This window comes from Lepisma saccharinum, chromosome 15 (genome assembly GCF_977018435.1).
Source record: "Lepisma saccharinum chromosome 15, izLepSacc3.1, whole genome shotgun sequence".
Lineage (NCBI taxonomy): Eukaryota > Metazoa > Arthropoda > Insecta > Zygentoma > Lepismatidae > Lepisma > Lepisma saccharinum.
This window is the reverse complement of record NC_139243.1, coordinates 37,568,094-37,594,677: the sequence shown is the minus strand read 5'-3', so window position 1 is coordinate 37,594,677 and position 26,584 is coordinate 37,568,094. Positions and strand designations below refer to the sequence as shown.

The window sequence follows — 26,584 nt, the reverse complement described above, 5'->3', positions numbered from 1 at the left end:
ACCAAGCGCTAGCGAGGAGAAGTGGTCAGAAGAGAAGCAACAAAAAACAACCACCTGCCAACGGCAACTGTCAAATGTCTGCAGCGAACTTTCACTCATGCATTCCGCTGACTAACCTGGAGCCAAGGACAGGTCCATAACCTACATTTGCTGGAATATTTGGCACCATCGGCCCAGCACTGTAATTTTAAAAGTATCTATCTCGCACAATCTGTCAATTAGAGAAGAAAATTTATGTGCAGATTCTGTCCAGCGTTCACAAACAGACACGAAAACAACTAGATCAAAACGCTGTGCGTTTCGCATGAGAAACCCGCATTGCATTAAGAGGTCACGGTTGACTCGCTGGCACCGATTGTGTAATGGAACAAATAAGGAAAGGCTAACAAACAGGTGTAAAAACTGGTGGAGGAGAAGTGCGTTGTCAAGACACGGTAGTCCACAGAACGATCTGCTTGCAAATATTTTTCGGATGCGTGTGCGAGAAAGCATGCTCCAGAGCCAACTTCTACCTTTCCGGCCTTTTGAAAGCAACCTTTCACTTCCCCCTGTTTATTCCATGCACAAATCTGCATGGGGTGATGAAAGGGAGCCCCAGCGCACAAGGACATAATTTACATCTTCAAGCTGGCCATCTCTTGGCAACAGAACGAGGTGGTGGCAATCTGGCAGGTGGAAAAGTATTTACATTCCAAGAATGTACTTCAAAATAAACCACAGCAGGGCTTTCGGAACTTTCTAACTCACGACATAGCAGCACAATGTCACAGTAACATCAAGATGGTGTCGGAAGAGGATTTTCCTTAACTTTCCGTTGAATTACACTAATTCATATAATTAAATATAACATTTATACTAAAGGTCTCGCGCGACAACTTGAACTCTGGGGAAAGTGGAAATCCGAGGGGGCCACATGGGTTTTGTCAAGAAAAAGGCAGGTTGGTGGAGCAAAATTCCAATGTTGCCATCTACAGATGTAAACAATTAACTGGTCCCTCGGTTTAGATGTAGAATTGCATAATTCGGAAAAGGGTAGTTCTGCATTGCGAAGCCAAGCAAGAAATGTGGGAGAAGCCTCGTTTCCCAAGATACTCGCCGATATCCGTGGCGGAGTGGTTAGCACAGCGAGCTACGATGCGAGAAGGCCAGGATTTCAATTCCGTCCTGTAGATGGTAGTGTTTTTGTGAGTGTCCCTTCATCAATGTCATCACTCATCGTCATCTTCGCGATGACAGGTGGCAGGAAAGCCAAGTAACATGACCCAAATCAATGAATCCAATTTGGATAAAGGGGTTATTAATACAGTGATTGATTTTATTATATTACTTCGCTTTTCTGCCACTTTTTGCTAATCGCGAAGATCAGGATAACTGATTAGACGAAACTGATGCAGGGACAATCACAAAGAACACCCATGCCCAGACCGGGATTCGAACCCGGGACCTATGACGTCGAAGCGCCCTGTGCTAACAACTCCGCCACAAACCGTAAAAAGGGGTTATTACAAGGCTTGTAAGAGATTCTTACGTGTGGACAATACTATCAGCCTCTGGCGATGGTCGTAACGATCTACTGTTCTCCATAATCGTTCCAGAATCCACGCACTAAGGAGGAATTGATAGATAGAAGAGAAGCTCTCATAGTTGGCCAGGGAATTCTCTGTTTAAGCGAGGAACAAGATAGAGGGATCTAATAGATGCTTTTGAAGGATACGGACAACACTTTCTTGAAGGGAATTTCTATGAAGTGTCTTCAATCTCTCCCTGGGAGAACACTTGTGAAGTGTCCCGCGGGCTGTTACTTATCAAAGTAAGTGTTTCTGTCTGTACTCTGGCAGTAAACACTTGTTCCTAAGTGAAGTCCGCCAATTACTTGCGCCGGGAGAGTTTCTTTCCTGTCTACTGTACGTATACCTACGGTATCAAAGAAGTTGCGAGAAAAAATCAATTTTCGATTTGGGGGTCACATTCTGGAAATGTTTACTTCATCTTTATTTTCCTTATTAAAGAACAGAAACCAGTAGGAGGTTCTGATGAAGAAACCATATGTTACTTTTGTACGCGCCGATTTCTTTAGAGACATTCATGACTTCCAAAACACTGGAGGAGTAGTTTACTATTTAGACAAAACATACATAAACGAACACCATACGGTGCCAAAACGTGGCAGTGTGACAAAGACGTTGTAAGGCCTTTACCACCTAGTGGAAAAAGAAGGAGAGGCTTCTAATGGAAACCATCGACGTAGCACAGTTTCCTGTGGCCTTTCTCAAGTAAAATATTTGAGGCCCTTAGTGATATACACACTGTAAAAAAAAAAATAGCATCACTATATTCTAATTACGGATGTTGACAATTTTGAGTTTCTCATGCATGCATCTTTCCTGCACAACTTGAAATCAATTGATTGAAGCATTGGTCTGGTATCACTGCGTAGTGTGGTGTTATTCTTTTGTTGATTTAGTGTTTGGAGTGTCCGCTAGAGGGTGTTGCAATCAGTTACTGCTGCAAGGCTTTGTAATCAATTGTCAGGAATCTGTAAAACGATTGTTAGTAGTGCAACTTGTGACGTGTTTTATGTTGCAAACTACATGTTCATTATTGACAGTTTGTATACGTTATCATATTTGTGAAGTGTTCTGGTGGTGTGTAGTGTATTTGAGCGTGTTTTCTCGAAAAAAATGGGCAGAAAGTGTGACATTTCACCACGTAAGCAAGGAATGGTTCTTTCTTTGCATATGGATGGTCATTCTCAGAGAGAAATTGGTCGACAACTTCAAATGCATCAATCCACAGTTAGCCGCTGCCTGCAAAAGCAACAAGAACATGGAAAATCATCACTGAGAAGTCAGTGTGGCAGAAAGTAAAAGACATCACCTCGACTGGATCGTATGATAAAGGACATGGCACCGAAGGACAGAGGAATGAGTTCACGCCAAATTGCACATAAACTTCAAAATGAGGTGGGAGTTAATCTTACTCATGCAACTGTAGTATCCCGACTAAAGAAACAGGGTGTTTCTAAACACGTCCCACGTAAAAAACCCAGACTAACTGACGCACATACAAAAGCTAGACGTGAGTTTGTCACACGTTATGGCGCATGGAATGATACAGATTGGGAACATGTGATATTTTCTGATGAAAAACGATTTAAATTGCTGGGGAATGACAGCTCAGTTAAACTGTGGATGCGGAAGGGAGAAGAACTCGCAAAATCTTGTATTTTAGAAACTCAAAAGTTTTGTGGCAGTGTTATGATTTGGGCATGTTTCTCTGCTAAAGGGATTGGCAGGATGCATATTTGCAGAGGGACCCTTAAGGCTGATCAATATCTGGAAATCTTGAATCGGAAAGTTCTACAAACTGCAGGAGATCATTTTTCTGGACAGAATTTGGACTTCTTTATTTTTCAAGACGATAATGCAACCTGTCACCGTGCTCAGATGGTGATTAACTGGTTTCATCACATGAATATTGAAAGACTTTGGTGGCCGCCTAACTCTCCAGACACGAATCCTATAGAAAACCTGTGGGCTATGATGATGTGCAAAAAACTTGGTAATCAGACGTACAGGTCAAGAGAGGAACTTATGGCAGCCATTGTACATGTTTGGAATGAAATTGAAGTCGAATATTGTCAAAATCTCATTCATAGCATGCCTCGAAGTTTGGAAGCACTTAGGAAGGCCAGGGGTGGCCACACTAAGTACTAGTCAATGTATTTACTTACTATCATTACAAATTGACATATCATGATGCATTTAAATCCTTTGTTCAATTTTTATACTTGTAAAAATTGTCTTTGTGCGAAAACGTTCCACAAGCTATATTTGCAATAATTTTGTTATTAGTTCTGTAAAGTGCATTATGTACGTAACTATGACCAATAATAAAAATATATTGTGTAGATATAGCGTTTTATATAATTGTTAGGAAAACAAATCGACAAGTCGAATTAAATCAATAAAACAACTGATAATTCACGAGCGAAATGCTTACGACCAAAAGTAATGAAATGATGTTTTTTTTTCTTTACAGAGTGTGTGTATATATATATATATATATAAATCGATTGAGAATACCATAACGTATATAATAACTTCCATTACGAAAAGGAGAGAGAAGGAAATGGGGGGAAGAGGAGCTCGCAGCATTGCGTAGAAAGCAAACATGGCTGTAATTGGTTGGAATAGCGATATACTTTTTTGTCAATTAAAAGAACGTAGTGTATATACAGCTTTGCTAAGAAATGCTCTGGGTTATCATAGGCTTTCTGGTAACATATACTGAGAATAGCAAGAAATTAGTGCGGTTACAAACACTGCTTTGAGGTTGTCATTGCCTCCGCGGTCATCTAGATTACTTTCTCCTCAGAGCTCAAGTTGTGGCGCGAGACCTATAGCAGTGTGAAGACTGCGTGCACTGTGACAAGCTTTTTATCATTAATAATAATAGCAATACGTCTTTAAACGCTGTGCTCGACTCCCAGGCCCTTATTTATTTATTTATTTATTTATTCATTCAACTCAACATGTACAGTCATCGCCAATAAAAAGTGTACACCTATAACCTGAAATACTTGCTTCCCTGCAAGTGCAAAGCGCTATGAACATTGCCTTACTCTATGGCGGTAGTAGAAGTTGTTATTGAAAATTTGCTACTAAAATAATTTTATCGCCTTAGATTTAGGCAACACACATAACGCCTTGCAGGGAAGGAGCGTGTCAGGATATTGGTGTCCAATTCTTATTGCCGGTGATTGTACGTTCACTTAGAAGCATAAAAATTAAATCTTAACAAGACGACGAAAGAACGAATGAAATGAATGGTTTACTCTGAACATCAGTTTTGAATAAATATGACGTAAACAAAGTATCAAAGAAGTGCCACATGAAAATAATATTAATCATATTAAAAACATTTCTAAGAAATCCCGAAAAAGTTGGAAGATATGGAACTAGAAAACGCAGAACAGGCTCCGAATTTGTATAGAGGGCCAGGTGTAACAACATCGGAAGGCCGCTGAATATCTATATTCTTACATTTTAAATATCTCATTTTTCCCGATTGTGTGGTTCTTTCAAAACATTTTCCTTGGCAAATTGAAGCCTCGTGTTGAAGCTCTCCTAAGGCACCCTCCTAACACAGGGACTCATGCAGACAAATATTTGGGCAAAAGATGAAGGAAGATGAGAGAGTAACAAATGACAAAGATGCTCCTCAACAAACAGTCGGTAAGAGTTCATCAGAGAAAGTGACTAAGATATAGCGTACTGTTGTGCCAGTTTGAAAATTGGACTACTATAGGCTGACAAGTTAAGTCCCGATATGCGCAGATCGCTGCGGAGCACTTCCTATTACGTCATCCTCCCCACCACTCTTCTACGTACTAGTCTGGCCTTGAGACTACGAGTGGTGTGAACTCAGCAACATTAAGTTAAAACAAATATGACAAACTATTTTTACTGTGTAGATTGACGATGCAGGCTCATATCAGTTTATCAGTGGTTCATTTGATCCGGTCTTTGAAAATGCATGCGGTGCGCAGATTGTAAACTGTAGCATTACGCACGCGCGTTAAAGTTTATAACGAAGATAAACTACTGGGTGAATGACTTCATTTTCTGAATGCGACATCGAGCAGTGGCTTGTTTTTTGTGTTTTTTTTTTTAAAAAAAAAGCCGAGTGGGGTGGGGGTTATTTTGTTTATCGTAGAAAAACAAAACAAAAAAACAAAAACAAAAAAACAATCGCTACGAGAAGGCAATCTGATAACATGCTTGCCTGTGTTCTTTTTTAAAGCATTGACATGTTCTTGCTCTATACTCTTGACTGCATATTTTTGAAATACAAAAATCAAATCATGCCGGGTCCAACGAAATCCACAATCTGCTATGGAAAGCCCCTTAGAGGACAGGCCAGATAAATTGTTTACAATGTTGCAACATATTTGCGAACTTAGAAGGAGTTACATAAACTTAAGTATAATGTTGTCGAGTCCACAAGCGCCGCCACGGCATTATCTAAATGGATGGTTTCTCAAGTTTTAAAAGGATTGGATTGATTTGTTGTTTTAAGGCCACTTTATGAACAGTAAGGCTAATCGGGACTGGACCTACAGTTGAACTAGAGCCGGCAACGAAATAGCTTCCATTCAGAGAAGGTAAATTATACCAACCTAGCACCTAAATGTGAATCTGTCTGTTGTACCAGTTATTTAGAAGAAATGTGGGGATAAATGTGTATTTTATAATTCGACTACGTGAATTCGTAGGCGTTTGTTCGTTCATTTTGCCAAGGATGAACATCCGCCTATTTCATCCCCTATGAGTCGACATTAATTACATTTCGCAGCCCTTCCTTATTTCTAGGAAGGATACGATTCTGACGGCAAAGATACAATAAAGAAATAAACTGAACAAAAATCCGGAATCGGAAAGAGTACACCTTGGAACTCTTGAGGAAGGCAACTGAACGTATAAAGTGTCAGAAACCTATAGCTGGGGCTGAATATGAATAGTGTCAACTCAACATTTTCTGTCCGTTCCGCAAGCAAAAGACTTTTCATTCAAATTTAACGCCTTCTCTTGCACAACGTCGTTCCAATTTTAGAAAGTCCAGCAGCAAACAACGTTTGCCATATCTGCTGTACGCAACCACACATCAGAGAACTGGAATTATTGCGTTACCACATCACTCTTCCTTAATGCAAAAAGCAAACAAAGCGACCAGATCGGTGATAAAATAAATTACTACCCAGCGCGGACCCTACATCACTTTGACAAAGACCAACCTGGGTAAAGGAAACAAAATTCGTGCCTGCACATATATCAGGAAAGTCTTCGATTTGAGTTTGTGGCCGGGTGGCAAAGCGAGGCCGCAAGAAAAACGAAACAGACATTCGTGTGAAGTTCCCACGCTGCACACCATACTAGAGATCCCCGAGTTAACCTGTAAGGCAACATGCACGTGTCTTCATGGTAATTCACAATTTACAACAGCTGACTTGAAGACCATGGGGGGAAGGGGAGTCAAGTATACAGAAATGCTTTTACCAAAAAACATTATGTTCACTGAAAGAACTACATTTGGGTGACGTTTAGTCCAGTCAGGAACAGAATGGCTGTGCATAATTCTAGGGTGTTCGGGAAATGGCACATAAATAGGCCACGAACTACGTTGCTTTTATGTAAGTCACACTGAAGAAAATATACGTATAATGTTATATCAGCACGTGCAAAGATTCCTAACAGGAATGATCCAACATATATAACATGTGTGTAATGTTTACTATTAAAAGAATTAACATAAATAACTGCCTGCTGTAAAATTGCATTTTTTTAATTAGTGTTTTTTTTCGACCCCCCTAGAATAAAGCTAATAAAACAATACATCTAGATCAAGGACGTATTTACGGAGGGAGGTAGGTTCCGGACTCCCCCCGAAATACTTACTAAGTACAAAAAATTAAATAACTAAATTTAAATAATAAAAATATACTTGTTTTTCAATCGAGGGTTATTAATTTCCGCCTAACTTATTGGAAGGCAAGGATTATATTGTGATCATGACTTTGAATCACAGTACGAAAGAAGATTTATGCAAGATATATTACTACTTCTGAGGTAACATTCATAAAATATCGCCAGGGGCTTTGCTTTTCGTCAACTGGATCTAACATCCTTTTTCTTTTATATTCAATAAATATTAAATTATTTATCTATTTGACATTAAATTCCTTTACAAATTTTGCCGACCTTAACTACACATAAGGTAGATAATGTTACATATCTATTCTTATACCGCCCATTTACCTAATCATGTAATAAAAATATAATGTTAATTAATTTGCATATTTTTATTAGTTTAAGCATTATTATAGTGGCCGCGGTTGCTCAGTCGGTAACGCGTCTGACTACCATGTTAAAGGTTTCGGGTTCGATCCCCGGCCGGTTCAAATCCGAAAACTTTTCTAACGATGGAAGCGGTCCCGGCGCCTACCCAGCGTCGAATAACATGGGTACCTGGGGGAAACCCTGGGGGGTAAAGGCGGTCAGGGGCGTGATGCTGATCACATCACCCCCACTCACGACCGGATCAAGAAAGTGTGGGGCGTTACCCCCACACCCCCTATACGCCTTCATGGCATGGTGCTATGCACAGGGGAGCACTTTACTTTTTTACTTTTATTATTATTATTTTGAGATACGTGGTTATGACCCCCCGCCCCGAAACATATTTCTAGATTAAAACAGCAGCAAGAGAGAGGCAAAAAATTACTCATTCTCATTTACGAATAAAGCTGTTCGCCAGAAATGGGCACTGCTGGACATTATTCTAAAATGCACACAAGCATTAACAAGTTAATCCCAACCATTCACAACCGGGTTTTATGCATCGCATGATAAATGTTCAACATTTTTCCTGCCCGTGCTTATATTAATGTGCGACAACTGCATATGTAATTAAATATGACCATTGCATGAAAGTAACAAATGCTAGGACATTCCTATGCCTTCAAGCTTTTTCGTTCGCACAAAAGCACGACGTTTATTTAATTTCAGCTACTGTGAAGAAAACCATGTCGAATTTGAGTAGACTTTACCTAGCAACAAAATGAAAAAAAAAAAAAACATTTTTAAATGGACAGTAATTATGCAATTTGGTTGCTTTGCGTTTCTTGTATGAAAACTGAATGTTTTAAACCTCTCTTTCAGAGGTTACCAACTCAATGTAAATTATTCATTTAATAATACTAATTATATTTCCTTCTTCACATCAATGCAGAAAATGAAGGAACCACGAAACTAGAAATCATAAATAATGAAGTCTTACGAAGTTTCTAAGTTTAATAAAATTTAGGTTAAATTATTCGTGTCCAGAAAGTCGCAGACAGCACAGAGATAATGGAACACGATACTCTGACCACGTGTCAGACAATGACAAACTTCTTGGCAGGCCCCGGTCCCCAAAAGGGTTGTCGACTCAAGAGGTATAAGATATACTATATAGAGTAACAAATTCGATAAAACTACTACGTTCATTACCCACTTGGTCATTTTTCCTATAACTGTTAGTAAAATCAGAACCTCCAGAGAAAAATTTCTATTTTTATCCACTGTTAGCAGATTTTGCAACACTTTCACTCACTGCCCTGTATCTAGGAGTGTAGTCAGGAGGTTATCATTGCGACAGAGGATGTTCCATGCAAGTTTTCATGAATATCGGAGAACAAAGGGGAGATTCATTTCTAAAGATTTCACAACTGATGTAGTTTTATAGTGCCTAAAAACTTATTATGCTTGTTAGAAGCTATTTTAGGTTTACGCGCCTATATCAAGCCTTTATCTGTTTTCATATATTTTTTAAGGTTTTACAGGATTTTTATGTTACACGGAGGCTACGAAAAAGTCAATGACGAACGTGTCTGAAACGTACTCTCTGTTGATTTATCTTCGTCTAAGTCCATGGTGATTTTTCAAAGCTCTAAACAAAGCAAAATGTCTGGTGCCACTGTTACCTGTACAGTCCAAAGTGCAAACTTCACGCCTTGCAAACTAACATTTCAGCATTGAAGTTTGCACCACTGACTATGTTTTGTTGAAAGATTATTTTCAGTATATAAGATGGTCCTTACAGACAAAATTGCGGAGTTTGACTGTGGATAACATGAAAAACGATTGTTGCCTAACCATACGGTGAAGAGTGGATTTTAATAGCAAATTTCCAACGGTAAGTTCTGTCATCGCCTTAGGGTTAGGGAATACACATAACGTTATGAAAGATAGTGCGCATTTAAGAATATAGGTGTCCCATTTTCATTGCCCGTGACTATACCTAATCAGCATTTTTCAGGAATTTTCAACTATTTTAAGTTTCCTTGAACCTACTTCAGGAATTTTCGAGCCTAACTTAAGATTTTTAGGATTTTTAAAACCCATTTTAGAATTTTTAGCCTATTTTAGGAAGCTAAAAATCCGAGGTCTAGTTGTGGAATATAAGAACCGCTCGCGAGCATGTTATGCGGGTTATATCTTATCTAGAATAAAATTATTGTAAAGGTGAATAACTCAGTAACACCCGATACATAACGTGATCTGCAATAGAAAATTGCCTGAGAGAGCTCTGTACTCTATACTAAGCGTTCAATCCAGTCGCAGGAAGTGGTTCACACAAAGAAGACGTAACTCTCAGCATGAAGCGCTGGGTGTTCTGCAACCGCTCACACTCCGTTCCCTCGGGGGGGAGGCTGCTGCAAATAAAGGCCGGTCTGTGCCAGCCAGGAGAGCAGATCAACTCCACATGTGGCTCATCAGCTCGGGGGCATCTGTTCCCACAACCGAGTCAGCTCAACCAATCGAACCGGAATCCATGACTACACAATAAAAACGATTATTCCCGCTCGTCAGCACAGTGCAGACCGGAATACTAAAAAAAATGAAGGAAATGCCACTCTCCCTTCCCTTGCAACTGGCAGTGAAAATATCTACAGGGTTGTAAGATGTTCTCTGTTTCTGCAAGGTGGTCATGGGTAGGATATGAATTCACGGCTGCTTATTGTATGCTGAAAGAAAGCACTGACTGCTGGATTAAAACTTGTCCTCGAAACATTCCTGTTCTAAATCTTTGAAACTCAGAGAGAAGCGTTAGATTGAAGAGAGCATTAGCTGCTTAAAAATCCAAAGTCGTTCTAATATCTTTCTGCTGCAAGAACAAATACACAGGGCTTCCGACGGGCGCGTGCACAGGATTTTTTTTAGGAAGGGGCCAAAACAGAAAATGTGGAACATAGAGAAGATCAGAAATGTGTTGGATTAATTGAGTTCCTGTTTTTAAGTCCACTTTACGCACAGCAAGGCTAATCGGGACTGGACTTACAATTTACAGTGGGATCTGAACCTCTACGTTCCTCCACCGGGTATCGAGCCCGGGACCCCTTGATTACAAGGCAACAAGGCTATATTTGAGTTTGGAAGTTTTTCTGCCATTTTTTGCTAGTCGCGACTATGAGGATGAGTAATGATAAGATAAAATTGATGTATGAACATTCGCAAAGAACACCCATGCCAGGCCGGGATTCTAACCACTCCGCCACGATGGTCGGCGAAATGCTGTTGAGTATTAGATGTGACCACCAATGTTATGGTAGTATTGCAGCTAGATTTAAGCGTTCACATAACGGCAAAAGTAACAGTAGGCGAATAGTCCATTACTATTTTCATTCAGTTTTCCAGTGTGATGATCATGAAATTAAAACGCCACTAAGCAGATGTGAATATTTGCTTCGCATCGACACACACAAAAAAGTGATTGGACGTTGGCTGTACAATTGTAGGTTTGCAATGTTATGGTCCAAAGTGACGGGGCGGGGGATCAACTCATCTATGGATCCTCCCAATTGGTTATAAAACTAAAATTACTCAATGTTGCAGACTGCAGATTTCTGGAGGCTGTCTCTCCACAAACAACGCATTCAGTTATACAAAGATAAAATCGAAACGCCTGAACCACAAAAATACCCAATGACATTTTCGTAGGTTTATATAGGTTAGGAAGGTAATTTTTTCAGGGGGAGGGGGCATATTTCCCCCCATAATAGTGATGCCCCCTCAAAAAACACTGTTTCAGACCGAAATTATCAAGTTTCTTCAACTACCACTAATTAACACAAATTACTGTGACAAATTAAATTATGTGTGAAATATATAGTTTTTAGGTGGACCTTCATCTTCCAGGGGGAAGCGTCCACCATGTTTAAATCTAGTTTTAACCTTACAAAAATCACAGCCATCGACTCTTGAAGATTTACCACAAATGTATGAAAATTAGAATAGCACAACTCCTATCCTGAAACCATCTGGTTATTGTGATATTACGAATTTCTCCCCACAGAACGTGGAAATTCTGTATGTTGGCAATGAATCTTTCATGCCCTCGAGCACGTTGTTGGTATCCCTTGCCCAGACGCCCGAAGGACAAAAGGTAAGAAGAGGGGACGTGGAATCGGCAGCTGGCAGCTGAAGGTGAGAGAACCAGTTCCCCTGGAATCACCACGCGACCTTCGCTTTCACCGATGGCAAGCGTCTATGATCTATGAATAGAGGTCGGGAAGGGGGGACTATGGCTTTCCTCTTGTATGCTTGCAATCTTCAGTGGGAATGTTCGCAATGCTCATTATAGGAGGATGTAGTTGACTTCAGAACAATTTCCTTCATTTGCTTCATTCTCTAACATGGCGGTTGCTTTCGGAGTTACCTTGTGAAAGACAGTTCAGACGCAATACCGTTACTTCCGTCATACTACAAGGACATTATAAGTATTTACACAAGTATCACGGTGGTCCGAAAAACACTTCACAACTTTGGAAGTTATAACAATTTATTCGGAAAAGTCCTCTGCAGTGCAACAATTTATTTGGAAAAGTCCTCAGCAGTGCATGATTCACAGTGTAAACTTGCATGGCAAATAAATCGCCCAGTTCTGAACTTATTAGTGTAATGCAAAATGATGAAGCACTGTTACAATTTACTCGTGTAATTTTAGTGAAACGTTATTAACGCAAGTAGCGAAAAAGTAACGCGATGCGATACTCCCAAACTCTGATACAAAGATCATAGTGTCTCGCAAAATCATGGTGGAGTTCCATTTTTGTACAGTAGCCATCCCAGATAGCACAGACAGCTTGCTGTGAGCATGAAGCAACCCTACCATGGCAAGCTATTAGCTGGATGCAAGCTTGCATTAAGCAATCTAGTTACCACAATTGGAAGTTGCAGCAAGCTTGCCAAGGCATGCTTGCATCAAGCTTCTCATAACTAGCTGTAAGCTTACATAATGCTCGAAGTAAGGGATAATATGTATCTTTAAGCGCGCACACACACACACACACACACACACACACACATATATATATATATATATATATATATATATATATCTGTATAAACTGTAATGTACATTGAATACACTTATATTCATAATAGCAAAACTAGGAACAAACACCATGTCTGTAACGTCAGCAACTTATATAAACTTTTAGTGTTCCCCCAAAATAGGCAACAGTTAGGATGAAAACTTCATTGAACTAATCAATAATCAAACAATCTCTAACTATACACTGGTATTACATTTTTCGTTGCAGTACTTGGCTCCGCATTATATAGTCTGGGATAAAGATATTTATCATGGGAGTTTCACTTTTATTCACCACATTTTATTTTCTGATCTTCGTTGCAACTTCAATATTCACACACCTTTCGAATGATAATAAAACACCTTTTTTCACTAATTACAATCAAAGTTATCCTTACTGACGTTACTAAAACTTATGTTTTTTTTTAACATTTGAGTCGCACTGCCATCTACAGTTGGGAGCTGAGAAGACTGCAAGGCTGAGGAATGCGAAACTGACCTGCCTGTTGTCGCCGTGTGCAGCCAGCTCGTCTTCCTTTCAGGGTGGCAGCGGGATAAATAAAAAAGGCATGGTACGAAAACGCATTGCAAATGAATGGAACATATTACATAGTAACATGTGAAAGCAATAATAATAATGGAATAAAACTTCACAAATCAAAGCAATCTGCTTCCAACGTGACTAAGGAAGTAAGGGTGTGTGCGTGCTTTTTGTGTATTTCCTAGCGTCTTGTTAATGCTTCTTTCCTGGACATGGATCAATTAATTTTAACTTATCCAGGGTAGTACATTTTTCTCCCTCGTTTGTATTTACATTTTGGTATGTAGCATCGCTTTTCTGCAACTTTCGGATTATGGAACATGAAGTTGTAATGTCTCGGCCCCATTGATTTATCCACCAACTACGCCCTAACACCCCACACAATTTTTATAAAAGGACAAATTTATGGTCATTTTGCCTCTAAGTATACCTTTTCACACACATAAACACAAACTTACGCCCCTCAAATAAAAAAAAAAATCCTGAAAAAACCTTTGCTCAATCCCCGAGCCGGCTTTCCCGCTTTTCGTTGCATGTTAATTCTATTGATAGTTAACCTTCAGCGACCCAGTTTACTAGATATAGTCTGCTCTATACATATACATTTACTTATACACACACGCCAGAACATTCATTCGATTTTTAAAACAAATTTATTTCCGAAAACACGGAAGAAGTGTGAATCCCTATGCCGTTGCTGGTCTTTGGAGATGTCCCGTGGCTGACATCATCCGTGGAGGTTCACGAATGGTTCAGAACTTTTCCGAACGCCAGACTGCACCTCACACTGTAAGTCCCGATTCCATTACCAGATTCTCACCCTTTCCTACAGGGACTTCTGCATGTCTGGCAACACTGAAAAATTGAACACCAAGTCGAAGCTTCCCTCCCCACACTTCCTCCCCGTTCACCCCCGAACCTCACCCCGCGCTGGCAGTCTTCTCAGCTCCCAACTGTAGTGTATGTCGCATGGAACAAAAGCTTTGGTGGTTTATTCGCACTGGAATTTATTAAACTGTATTTCGGTTTTATTTCATTTTGTCACTATTGTTTATGTTTAATAAGTATATCTATTGTTGTATTAAATTGATGTGTCTATTGTTTTATTTTTTAAAAAAATGCATCCTATCACGCTAGTTATCACATGCATCAGACTTACGTCGAGCTTGCTATGTCAAGCTTGCTTTGACAAGCTAAAAGGAAGTTATCGCAAGCTTGCCACAAGCTTATGTGCTATCTGGGCATGGACATTCGGAAGGGGGGAATGGCAAGAAGAGGCAATGCCTCCCCCCACCCGGAAAATGAATGTCCACATAAAAAGTACATATTCACACATAATTTAATTTCAGTCACAGCAATTTATGTTATTTATTATAAGGGTGTTCAAGAAACATGGTAATTTCAGACTGAATCAATGTTTTTGAGCGGGCATCACTAATATGGGAAAAAAAATTGCCGTCCCTGGAAAAAAAATTACCTTGTTTGCCCCTCCCTGGAGAAAGTCCTGCGGACGTCCATGCCTGTAGCTACATACTAATACACAAGGGGTTTACGGGTAACCATTTCTGCACACATCCAAATGTCAACCTCACTTCCACATAGTACACCCGGAGTGTAATTTGCAGACTAGTGAGGCTCTGGCGTCTGGACCCATGGCCAGCATAATCCTCTGTAAGACTTATGTTGTGGTTTGCATTATGTGTTTGTGATTGTCCGCTCATCTTTCTCATTTTATCACCATTTATCCTTATATTCGCAATTAGCCAAAGTGTCAGAAACGCGAAGTAAATTAAATCAAATCAATCAATCAGTACTAACACAAAAGACCAAAGGGAAGCAAGCAAGATTAGCCTCTTGATATAAACAAACCTGAAAATAACGTTTTGCTATCCTCTTTCTACAAGTAGCAAACAAAAAGCAGAGAGAGTTTGCCAGTTCACAGCTATTTCGAAAATCTGATTGCGTAACCATGACGATGGCGGGAAAGGTGATTTTATACCTGATCAAATGTTCGAGTTGGAACATGTTCCTAATTCAGAAAACCGGTTCTCGCTTGGTACGTTCGTTCCTGCAATTAAAAAAAAGTGAGCCGCTTTCATGGATGCGAGTTAGCGAGTCATTTCCACGCAAAGGTAGAGAGAGGCTTATGTACTGTTTGTTTTCTACAATCGACTGCAATTTTTGATGATTGCTTCAACAAAAGGGCAAGGAAAAGTTTGAACAGAAATTAAAACCAGAATATTAAAAGCTAGGTTTCTGCAAAAATCTTGCGAGTTGAAGCACACCATTCGTGGGCAAATGAATCTCCGTCAATAAGCTTGAAGAATGCTCAGAAGCAATGAACTTGTTCAGAATCAAACCTGACTTCACTGTATGCTCAGAAAGCCGCCGAGAGTCGAAAGCAAGGAATAACTCAAATCCGAGTACACCGAACCGAAACAATACGTCAACCAATCAAATATAGGCAGCGTGACACGTTGCTATTGATTTGTTCCTTTTCAAACGACGCGTTTCTTGAGTTCTTGATTTGGTTCTAGTCATTTAGCGTAATTTTTCTGCCATTTTTGGATAATCGCGACGATGAGGATGAGTGATCTGTCTCAAATGAGAAGGGGTGGGGATTATCGACCCCTCAAAATATCTGAAAGCACAATGCATTTTGTCAATTACAGAAGCCCAAACCTCATCTTCACATTAAGTCATAATTCGCGAGTGAACCCGAGACCAGTGACGTCACCACAAAAGTTTTTGAAAGGTGCGGGTGGAAAATGTGAAGTTAAAGTTAATACGGAAAATTTTAAGCAGAAATAATGCCATTATAAATCGATGGTCATGATGCTTGTGAAGAGGCTCTCAAAACGTTGCTGTGATGAGGGGAAGATTACACTGTTTCCCGCAGACACGCTGCAAACTATTTCCTGACTGAATTGCAAGTAACATTTTGTCGCGATGATTTTCGCTCCACACGTACAGTGGGATGCACGAGTATTAACAAGCAAATTGTCCACCACCATGTTTATTCTCTTTGTTTTATGCACTGACAGCTTCGGGAATTGAAACAAAATGTCAAACAAACGACTGAGAGACTCTGCATCAGCATACGTAAGAATCTAGTCCTTACAAACGTGTAACGTACAAAAGAATAATTAATGAAAATAGTAATGGACAATTTGCCGAGCATTACTTGTGCAACCCACTGTACGGGAGAAAGCAAAACGTTTCAGTACAGAATTCTGCAAAAGCTTCGCACTGTGGGTAAATTATTTACTGAAGAACTTCATTCCCTTGCATGATCGAAAACTCCTTTGTGTTCTCTCTTACCTTGAATGGCGTCAGCTTTCCAAATACTCTCCTGTTGCTTCAACACAAGCACGTGACACCTTTCACACGCGTAACACAACCACTTCGATCCTTGCCAGAACGATAGCAAAAACGTGCTCACTCACTCTCACCTACAATTCCTCACTGACAGACAAAACACAAACTCCAGACGGCACATGAAACGCAACCTTCCTTTCCCCTCGCGCTGCGTTTGGCGGGGAAACAGGTCACGCCTATGCCTCGACCAAACGCGTGTGTTACGCAAGATGATAGCTCCGCCCCTTGAGAAAGGTTCGGGAGCTGACCACACGCACACCTGCCTCCCCGCGTATTTTACCTTTTCCTCGCTATCGTTCATTGAGAACGTGATCATCCTACATGGCCGACACAGGATCCACGCCAACACGTGACGAGCAAGAATCAAGTGCGATATATAGAGTTGACCCACGACTGGAGCATGCCTATGAATGGTATCAATATGAGTGTATAATGCATGGTCCTTCAAACACAAAACAAAGTACTCCCTCTGTCCCATATAGTCCGGTATGCCAAAATGGTAACTTTTTATTATGTTCTTTTGGATACTTGATCGGCCAATTTGTACTGATCCTTGAGTAATTTGTATGACTCAATCCAGTGTTTCATTTTCTTCTTCTGTATACACAAATGTCACAGTTTGAATATCTATCGGACAAGTATTTTGGGACAACAAACAAAAGTGTACCGGACAATAATTATGGCACAGAGGGAGTATTTAGAAGGGTCTACCCCCCTCCCTAGCGCAAACGTACCAAATCCAAAACTATATTTGCAAAATACTTGCTTATTGTCGTCTTATATTAAGTTGATTTATTTCCACTGAACTTACATAACACTAAGGATTAGATTACGATAATACAGCTTTGCTTTCACAGTCCACTACCAAAAACAATACGCATAAAATTAATGAAAAGGAACTTTATTTTTTATCAGCTTGACCTAACAACATTTTTGCATTCAATAAATCATCAATTTTATTTCTCATCTTTATTCCTTTGGTAGGACAGCTGCTTTTACTCAATTTGTAGTGATTGTAACTAGACACAGCCTATACCCTGTACCAGTTAACTGTAGACAAGGTGAACGAGAAGTCTCTGTGCAAGTAGTGACGCGACGTGGCTTCACAAATGAACAGTAAGAGAAACGGGATGAACGACTGGAGTTACCCGTTTTTCCTGCTTCGATCTGTAAGCGTTGCAAACTTTTGAAAAGGATAATACCGAACGCACATGGCAAACGGACCGTATTTTTGTCTCCACGTCCGTACGATTGGTTTAAGAATTTCATAGGGAAATAATAGGGATAAAACTGCAAGCGCGAATTTTGACAAACCGTACATTTAGCGTGTCTGGTCCGTACATGTATGGGCAGGACTGTACAGTTGGCAACGCTGCGCTTTCACCACTCGATTTCCCTCCTCCTCCTCTACCGCAATGCGCGGCCCTGCTCTAAAGTTACCTGGGACAGGGTATAGATAATACATATTGATATTATATCTCTATTCTTAAATATATTTACCCTTCCATCTGATAATAATTAATTGACCTATTTTAAAAAAAATATTGGGCCTATTATCAATACACATAGTAATGTTAGTAATGTCTTAATTGTAAAGATGATTATTATTATTATTACATGCGAGACACTTGGTTTGGACCAGGGTTGTTAAAGGTCCAGGAATTATAAATAAATTCAATTCCGGTCCAGGAGAGAAAAATCAGCAAGCGTAAATGGGTTCTGGACCTTTTCATCTGTAAATCATTTCAATTCGGTCCAGGAACCATTTTTCCGGATCAATTTAAATACGACTCCGAAACCTTTTCTTCCGGATGAATATAAATACATGGTCCCTGACCTTTCTTTAAGTGAAACAATGCGCAACTTGGACCGAATTTAAATTGTGCGCGAAAAAAGGTTCCGGTCCTATTGCGGAACAAAATAGAATTTATGGGTTGCAGGACCTTTAACAACCCAGGGTTGGACCCCTCCAAAGTAGTTCTAGATACGCGCCTGTTTACTATGCGACTTATTCAGACATACGATGTGGATATCCACCTATTTATAAGCGGCTCGATAATTGTTCATCGTTATTCAAGGGTTAATCCGTTAGAAACAACTGTGAAGCCGTCCAACGTTGATTCATACATTCGAGACAAAAATTACGATTTTGGATTAGTACCGCACTAGCTGATTAACCGGCGTTGCTCGGGTATTTATCCCAATCTTGTATTAGACAGGAAAAAAATGAATGTCACCAATTAGCTTAGCGACTCCGAAAACTATGGATTCGACACTAAACATGGTCATTTTATTTTTCACCCCCTCTCACCCCCCATGCCGATAGGTGAAGAACTTGGGAGTTGAACCGCATTGGGAGTGTCACGAAAACTATGGATTCCATTCGCAACACAGCCTGAATGTTAGACAACCCGAGAAACACTATCGTTGTGCGGATTGCATAGAGTCACGGATGTCTGTTTGTGCGGAATTTAATATCGGTGGTTCTCGATTATTATTACATGTCACCCCTTCCCACCCCATCGCTGAGGGTGCCAGGGGTGTTTTACCCCGACAGTATTTCTTTCCAGATTGCAAGTGATACGTATACCAAGTTTGGTTGAAATTGCTCCAGGCGTTCGAGAGTTATGCCGGAAAAAACAAATATGCACACCCACACACACATACATCCATTTTTATATATATAGAAGATAGATAGATAACTGCACCTATTATAGAAAAGCATAGATGAAAATTAATAAGGTTTTCTGAGTTTTAGTGAATGCCAAATAATGTGTGACACTCATGCAAGTAATAGTAAATAATTGGTTTTTTTTATTAATTATGGTATATTTTGTAATTATTATGCAATGGCACCTGTATCAACAACAGAGGAAGCAGTGATTCAATAACAGGGTGGTTCCTTGAATTTTAGTGATAAAAAATGTGTCACCAACTGAGCCCTGTTTCTTAAGCAAGCTACGGTTTGGACGAATCCAAATCCGAAAGTGAGGGAGGTAGGTTGAAACATGCACAAAGCTACGCTGTGGGTTTCGGATCAGCATCTCTCTTCCATGCGTTTGGTTGTTTATCATTCCTCGATTTTTGTGTTTGTCATAATTATGTGATGGCTGTTACAACTCCTAACAAACCCTCTCGAAGTGGAACGAAAACAATTTTCACCTTACACTTGGAACAGTCACCCCTATTACGCAAGTGGCCTCGTCTAGTGAGCGCATGCGCACTTGTGCCAATGGTCTCGACTAATGCAGACGGCCTGTGCTTGCTTCCCTGCAATGCACTGTGCGTGTTGATCAATTCTACGGCGATAAGCGAGCCTTAATAGCAACATTTCAAAAGCGAGTTTTGTAAACGTCGTAAAGTTACGTAACACATACATAATGCATTGCAGTGGAGCAAGTGCTTTAGGATCTAGTCTAACTTTTATTGCGGGTGACTGTAAAAATGCCGAAGGTTCCAATCTAGCACAATACGTTAAATGGGGAAACGGATAGATACATTAGAAAACGATATAATTTATGCAAATAGTTGTAAATCTTTGTAATTTGTATTTCTATCTTGGCTAAACACAATAAGTTGGACGGAACTACAACCTTAGTGACAATGAAGTTCGACCAGTCACAAATATAGGAGTGCGTTGTGAAAGAAGGAGAACACATGCATATGCTGAACATATTTTATTCAGCAGGCTACATGGAACAAAGGAAAACATAATTTTTCGCTGCAACGCAGCAATGTATGGTGTCCACACAAAATAAAACATTTTCGTCCATCTACACGTGACATTGAAGTTCGACCACTGTTAGAGGGGATCCTGTTTACCATGGTGTGACGCCGCCCCGTCGGCGAATAACTGTGGCAATGCATCGGGGCATGCTGCGGACGAGTCGTTCAAGGTATTCCACATCGATGCGGTGCCATTCCTCCTGCAGGCAGGCGATAAGAGCAGCCACTTTCGTGGGTCCCCTCTGTTGCACACGTCGCTTAAGAACACGCCACACATTCTCAATGGGCGAGAGGTCGGGACTCGATGGTGGCCATGGCAGAGTTCGCACGTGATGGCGAGTCAACCATTCTGTCAGCCGCGCTGTATGAGGCCTGGCATTGTCGTGTTGAAAGATGAGACGCCGCCTGTGGAACAGGTGCCTTCGCACTGTGGGAAGATGCCGCTCCAGTATGCGTGTATAGGCGTGTGCATTCACAATACCCTCACAGACGTGTAGTGGGCCAACCCCAGATGCCGTCATGCATCCCCATACCATCACTGACGCAGGTTTCTGTACCCGACGTGCCTAACATTTTGCTTCATTCTGTTCCTCCTTCCGACAAATGACTGTTTTCCGTATTTTCCCGTACACAACATTGAAAATGGATTCGTCCGTCCACAAAACCCTGTTCCACTGCCGAAATGTCCATCCCCGGTACATTCGTGCCCACCGTAGTCGATTGCCTTTGTTCAACATGGAAAGGAAGGGTTTACGTTTCGCCTTGTACACTCGGTAACCGCATCGCTGTAGGTAACGGCGAATGGTTCTGGTTGACACTTCAATGTGAAAGCGTTCTCGAGTCCACAGTCGTAATTCGGCCACAGAAACATGATTGTTGGTCTGGATATAGCGCCTAAATATCCGTAGGTCACGCACGCTCAGCAGGCGTTTTCGACCGGGGGCCTTGCCTGGCTCTGTAGTACCCGTATTTTGATGGTGTTTGATGATGCAGTGGACGGTTGACTTGGGTAAGTTCAGTTGGCGCCCTATTTCCCGTTCACTGAGTCCATCCCGCTGCAACTCCACCACTCTTCTCCTCACGGTGTTGTCAATCGGTTTGCCCCTGGTCATGGTGATTATGCACTGCGGTTCCTCGGTGCACAGCACGCGCTTATATACGGCGGACTCCCTTATCGTGTCCGTGACGTCATGCTTCCGTCGAATGCGCCACTATCTGGAATTTTTCGTATGGGTCTGGTGCCTGGTCGAAGTTCAATGTCACGCGTATAGTTCCCCGTTTTCGTTCTTTACGTGACCTTGGGTGCAACATGCTGGGATCACGATTCTTGCCTGCTCACACGCCTCCTCTTACACACATGCGTCACTTCTGCGGGTCACCCATTCCACCGCCTATGCCTCTGTGCATTTAATCACGTATTCCTTTCTGGTCGAACTTCATTGTCACCAAGGTTGTATAAATGACCCTTAAACTTTAATAAACAAACATAAATCTAAACTACTTCGCTCATAAATTGCATTTATCAAGTAAACTAAGAAGAATGAACTTTGTGTAGTGATGTACTCGAAGACAGAGGGGCCAACTTAAGATATATTTGGGGGGGGGGGGCGAGATCGACATAAACAATACTAAGGGTGGTATTTGTAGGGGAGATGGGGAATTCACCCCCTCTGGATACATGTGTCCGTCCCCCTCTCTGCTTGATATCCCTGGGGGAAAAAGAAATTATTGGCAATTTAGTTACTTTTTCCTACTTTGCCATTCAATTGAAATACTTCTCCGTCAGACAACCTGAAGATTTATTTGGCGAATTCAGATGTGGCCTCAAACGCTGCTCTATTCCTGGAACTGTCAAACAAGTGGCAAGGGTTGAAGACCACCTACCCTCTTCCTTTTTCTTTATCCACGGAATTTGGCAGGAAGATGCCACCCCAATGAATGTAAAAGTTACAATTGAGTTATCACGTGACTCGAACTTGTCACCACAGAACGTCTGTATTTGTAGGAGAGGAACAATAGTACCAGGGTGCGAAATCACTGCAGATTGGTGTGGAGGGGGAGGAACAGAAAGATAGACGCACAAACACACCTGTACGTATATATAATGTCATTAAATATATGTCAATTATTAAATAATCAAATTATATTATAAATATAATATATTATATCGACTGTCTTTCATTCAAAATGTAATTGCAAAATGAAGATTTTAATGTATTACTGATGCTACGAACAATGATTTGCGTAAGGGAGGAGCGGCAAAAATTAAGAGACATTAAGAACATAATAGTTTTCTGTATAAAATTCACATATAAATGCTATTACGTGTTTTATTAATATATTTATATACTTCGTGGTTGTTAACGAAAGGCGATGAGAAATGGAGAAGACATAACAAGTCGGTCCAATTCCTGTGTTCTGGGGATTGCTGGGTTCATTGTCTTTAGAGATGAGGGTCTTTGCTGTCCGTCCTTTTTGTATGTTTTCGATATTATTCCAGTCAAGTATATTCGAATCCCAAACTAATTGTTTATGTTTGTTGTTAAAACAAAAACTCTCCCCCTGGAAGAATTTGGTGGGGGGGATTTCAGGACAATTGTTGGTGGGGGGAATTCCACCCGTCCCCCCGGGATTTCGCACCCTGAATAGTACACTAAGATAGCCTACATGGAATTTTTGACGCGAGCGCGATAACCCTTTTCAAAGTATTTTTTTTTAAATAATAGTTTTTTGTTGTTTCTTTTTTAACAAAGACCTAGATTTCTTTGTAAAGCTAGAATATTACTGAAACAAGTGATCATTACGAGTTCCAGACTCTGCAATATCGGGAATTTGCCTTCAAAACGAAGAAAATCTGGTAAAGCTGGTGTCGGTGAAAACTGTGTCGATCAAAGGATCGGTTTTGAAAATTTGCAAGTGCATCTACACAAGAAGGCAGTAGTTGTAAAGTGGTGAGTGAATTCCTTTTCATTGTTGTTTGCCATGACTTGATGTATCTAGTGATGAAGTTATACATACGTAATCTTTCAACATCACTGAATTAATGGCGGGTTGGAAGTTGGTATCCTTTCTTGGAAATATTTTTCGGATTCAGCATATGTTGTCAAGTTGGTAGTTTTGTAAGTTTGCAGCAAGCTAAACACATTTATTAAATATAATGACTAAAAATACTGCATAATCGATATTGAATTCATTCTCTTGATTAGTTCCGTAACAATCATGAAATTGATCATGAAATTACGTACACAATGATGGGTGTTATATACACTCCTCACAGAAAGTTTGTAACATTATTATGTTAGGCAATAGGTGATAGGCACTGTGGCATATGTCAGCGAAAAGTCGAGAACGTCCACCAGACAGACACCATATGTTGTTGCATTCCATTTACCTATTGTCTAACGTAACAATATTACAAACTTTGGTAGTGGTAATCGCTATTGTCTTGCATTCAAGGAGTCCCAGACTAATTAGCGTAACTTGGCGAGGGTATTTGCCCACCTAACAAATTTTCAGAATTAAGAAGCTAATGTAACTTGTGTTAAGCTCCTGTGACCTGAGAAGCAAGTTTATGAGTAATTTTTGTGATTTCGCAAATGTAACACTAATTTAGCAAAGTAATCTTGGGTGCTATTTTTATGGGGTAGAAAACTTTTTGATGCTGCCCTCCCCCAAAGTTATGCCCAGTATAGATTCAGTTCCCCAAAAGTTAGGTCCAAGACTAGATTTCTAGAGGTGGGTGTCAAAATCTCACTTTAAAAACTGTAGGCCCAATCCCGGTTAGCTGTTCTCATCATGAAGTGGGCTTGGCCTTTTCTTTCTACCAAGAAACACATTTAAATTGAGTGACATAAATCGAAGTGTGGTTTGTCCCAATTTACCATTTAAAATGTTGAGATATCCCTCTCCTCTAGCGGCCACAAAGGTATATACATACACACAGAACCCAAAACGTGTCAATTTACACATATTTTGCTTTCAATAACACGTTAACGTGCATGAACTGCATATGATGCACCTTTCAGTGTGTCAAAATACACATAGGAATGTATTAAAGGGTATTTTATGAGATGAAGTTTCGTGTGATGCACTAAAATGCTTGAAGATCAGAGAAGAATCATTTCCAAGATAACAAAATTACACATTTAGCTGTGTCAATTGATGCATTAAAAGTGAACGTTTGTTATCTTCGAAATGATCTTGTCTGATCTTTCAAAATGATGCATTTTAGTGCATCCCATGGAACTTCATCTGATAAAAATACACTTTAATACATTCGTATGTGTATTTTGACACACTAAAAGGTGCATAATTTGCAGTTTATGCACGTTAACGTGTTATTGAAATCAAAATAAAGTGTCAATTGACATGTTAGACACACACATGCTGTCTCTAGACGGTCAGTAGAATTTCCCCCCTCTGTAAATTTCTTAGAATACCACACTGACAATATTTTATATATGCAAATATACACTGCTCTCCATAAATTAAGCAACAAATGGTGATCATCCAATAGAATCAAACACAAGGCCGTAGGGTGTACATATTTTATTTGTAACGAAAGTGACCGTTGTCTGACACTAATAAGGGATATGATCCCTAACGCATTCGTTGCTTTCTTTCAGCGTGCCCACCACTCTTCTTCTCTTTTCTCCAACTGTTTTCTCTTTTACCTCACATTTTCTTGTTGTTGCTTAATTTCTGGAGGGCAGTGTACATTAAATGAGTCCTACGTGAATTTGGGGGGTAGAAAGTGCCTTTCCCCCCTCCCCCAAAGTCGGCGCCTATGCTCGAAGAGTTGATGGTAATATACATTTACAATAACAATAATGGTCACAAGCTGTTTTCTCGCTGCTGTATTTCAGAACTGTTTCACGTGGTGCAAACTTTGATTTTAAAACGGCAAGGATAACATACATACATATTATATATATTGCCTATCTCTCTTCTTCTCGTTAAAAATAAAAATAAATGTCTTGTTCTAGTGTAGTGTATTTAAAAAACTGAAAAGTCTTTTGTATGAACACGTAATATTAAATCATTAATTGTCTCGTTTTTTCAACCCCTCATGTAGTGCAAAACATGTCTGCGAAAGGAATTACTGTAAGACATATTGTCTTAAGTAATTTTTCTTTAAGTTACAGTCAGCTCTAGATACAGTGAACAGTCGATTATAGTGAACCTAAAGCTCCAGTCCTCTCGACCCAAGTACCTTACAAATATCGTGTGTAGTGAACTCTCAACTTCAGTTTAACCTAAAAATAAACTTGTCCATGCAACATTGTCATTCGCGATTAAAATTACCACCTGAGCGCTAGTGTCGCTTGCAATATGGCCGCTCTATGTAGGATAAATCTTTGTTTACATTCAATCGCTGACAAGTTTGAACACAAAAGGACATAATTACGAATAGTTTATGCAAATAAAATATAGTAACACCTTGCAAAGTACTGTGCATAGTACGTAATAGCAGCGTGCTGTCACGGCTGGTATGGAAGAAACGTTTAAATTCCGCGATATATTTAAATATTGCGAATGCGATGTGAATCCCAGAAATTACACCCTGTAAAAAAAAAATAGCATCACTTCATTATTTTTGGTCGTCAGCATTTCGCTCGTGAATTATCAGTTGTTTTATTGATTTAATTCCACTTGTCAATTTGTTTTCCTAACAATTATATAAAACACTATATCTGTACAATATATTTTTATTATTCAAGTCATAGTTACGTACATAATGCACTTGACAGAACTAATAACAAAATTATTGCAAATATAGCTTGTGGAACGTTTTCGCACAAAGGCAATTTTTGCAAGTAAAAAGATTGAACAAAGGTTTTAAATGCATCATGATATGTCAATTTGAAATGATAGTAAGTAAATACATTGACTAGTACTTAGTGTTGCCACCCCTGGCCTTCCTAAGTGCTTCCAACCTTCGAGGCATGCTATGAATGAGATTTTGACAATATTCGACCTCAATTTCATTCCAAACATGTACAATTGCTGCCATAAGTTCCTCTT

The 26,584-nt window shown here is 40.0% G+C and overlaps 1 protein-coding gene across 20 annotated transcripts in view; it reads right to left on the bottom strand.

Moving 5' to 3' along the window:
• Rbfox1 (RNA-binding Fox protein 1) overlaps positions 1-26,584 on the bottom strand; it is an 886,300-nt gene that overhangs the window by 455,802 nt on the left and 403,914 nt on the right. For 4 of the 20 annotated variants that reach the window (XM_083136866.1, XM_083136873.1, XM_083136870.1 and 1 more), the window contains exon 1: positions 16,778-16,914. The exons of the other annotated variants lie outside the window; for them this stretch is intronic. The gene's annotated coding sequence lies outside the window, so the exon portion shown is untranslated. Of the gene's footprint in view, positions 1-16,777; positions 16,915-26,584 lie in introns of those variants that run through there. 20 annotated transcript variants of the gene reach the window in all.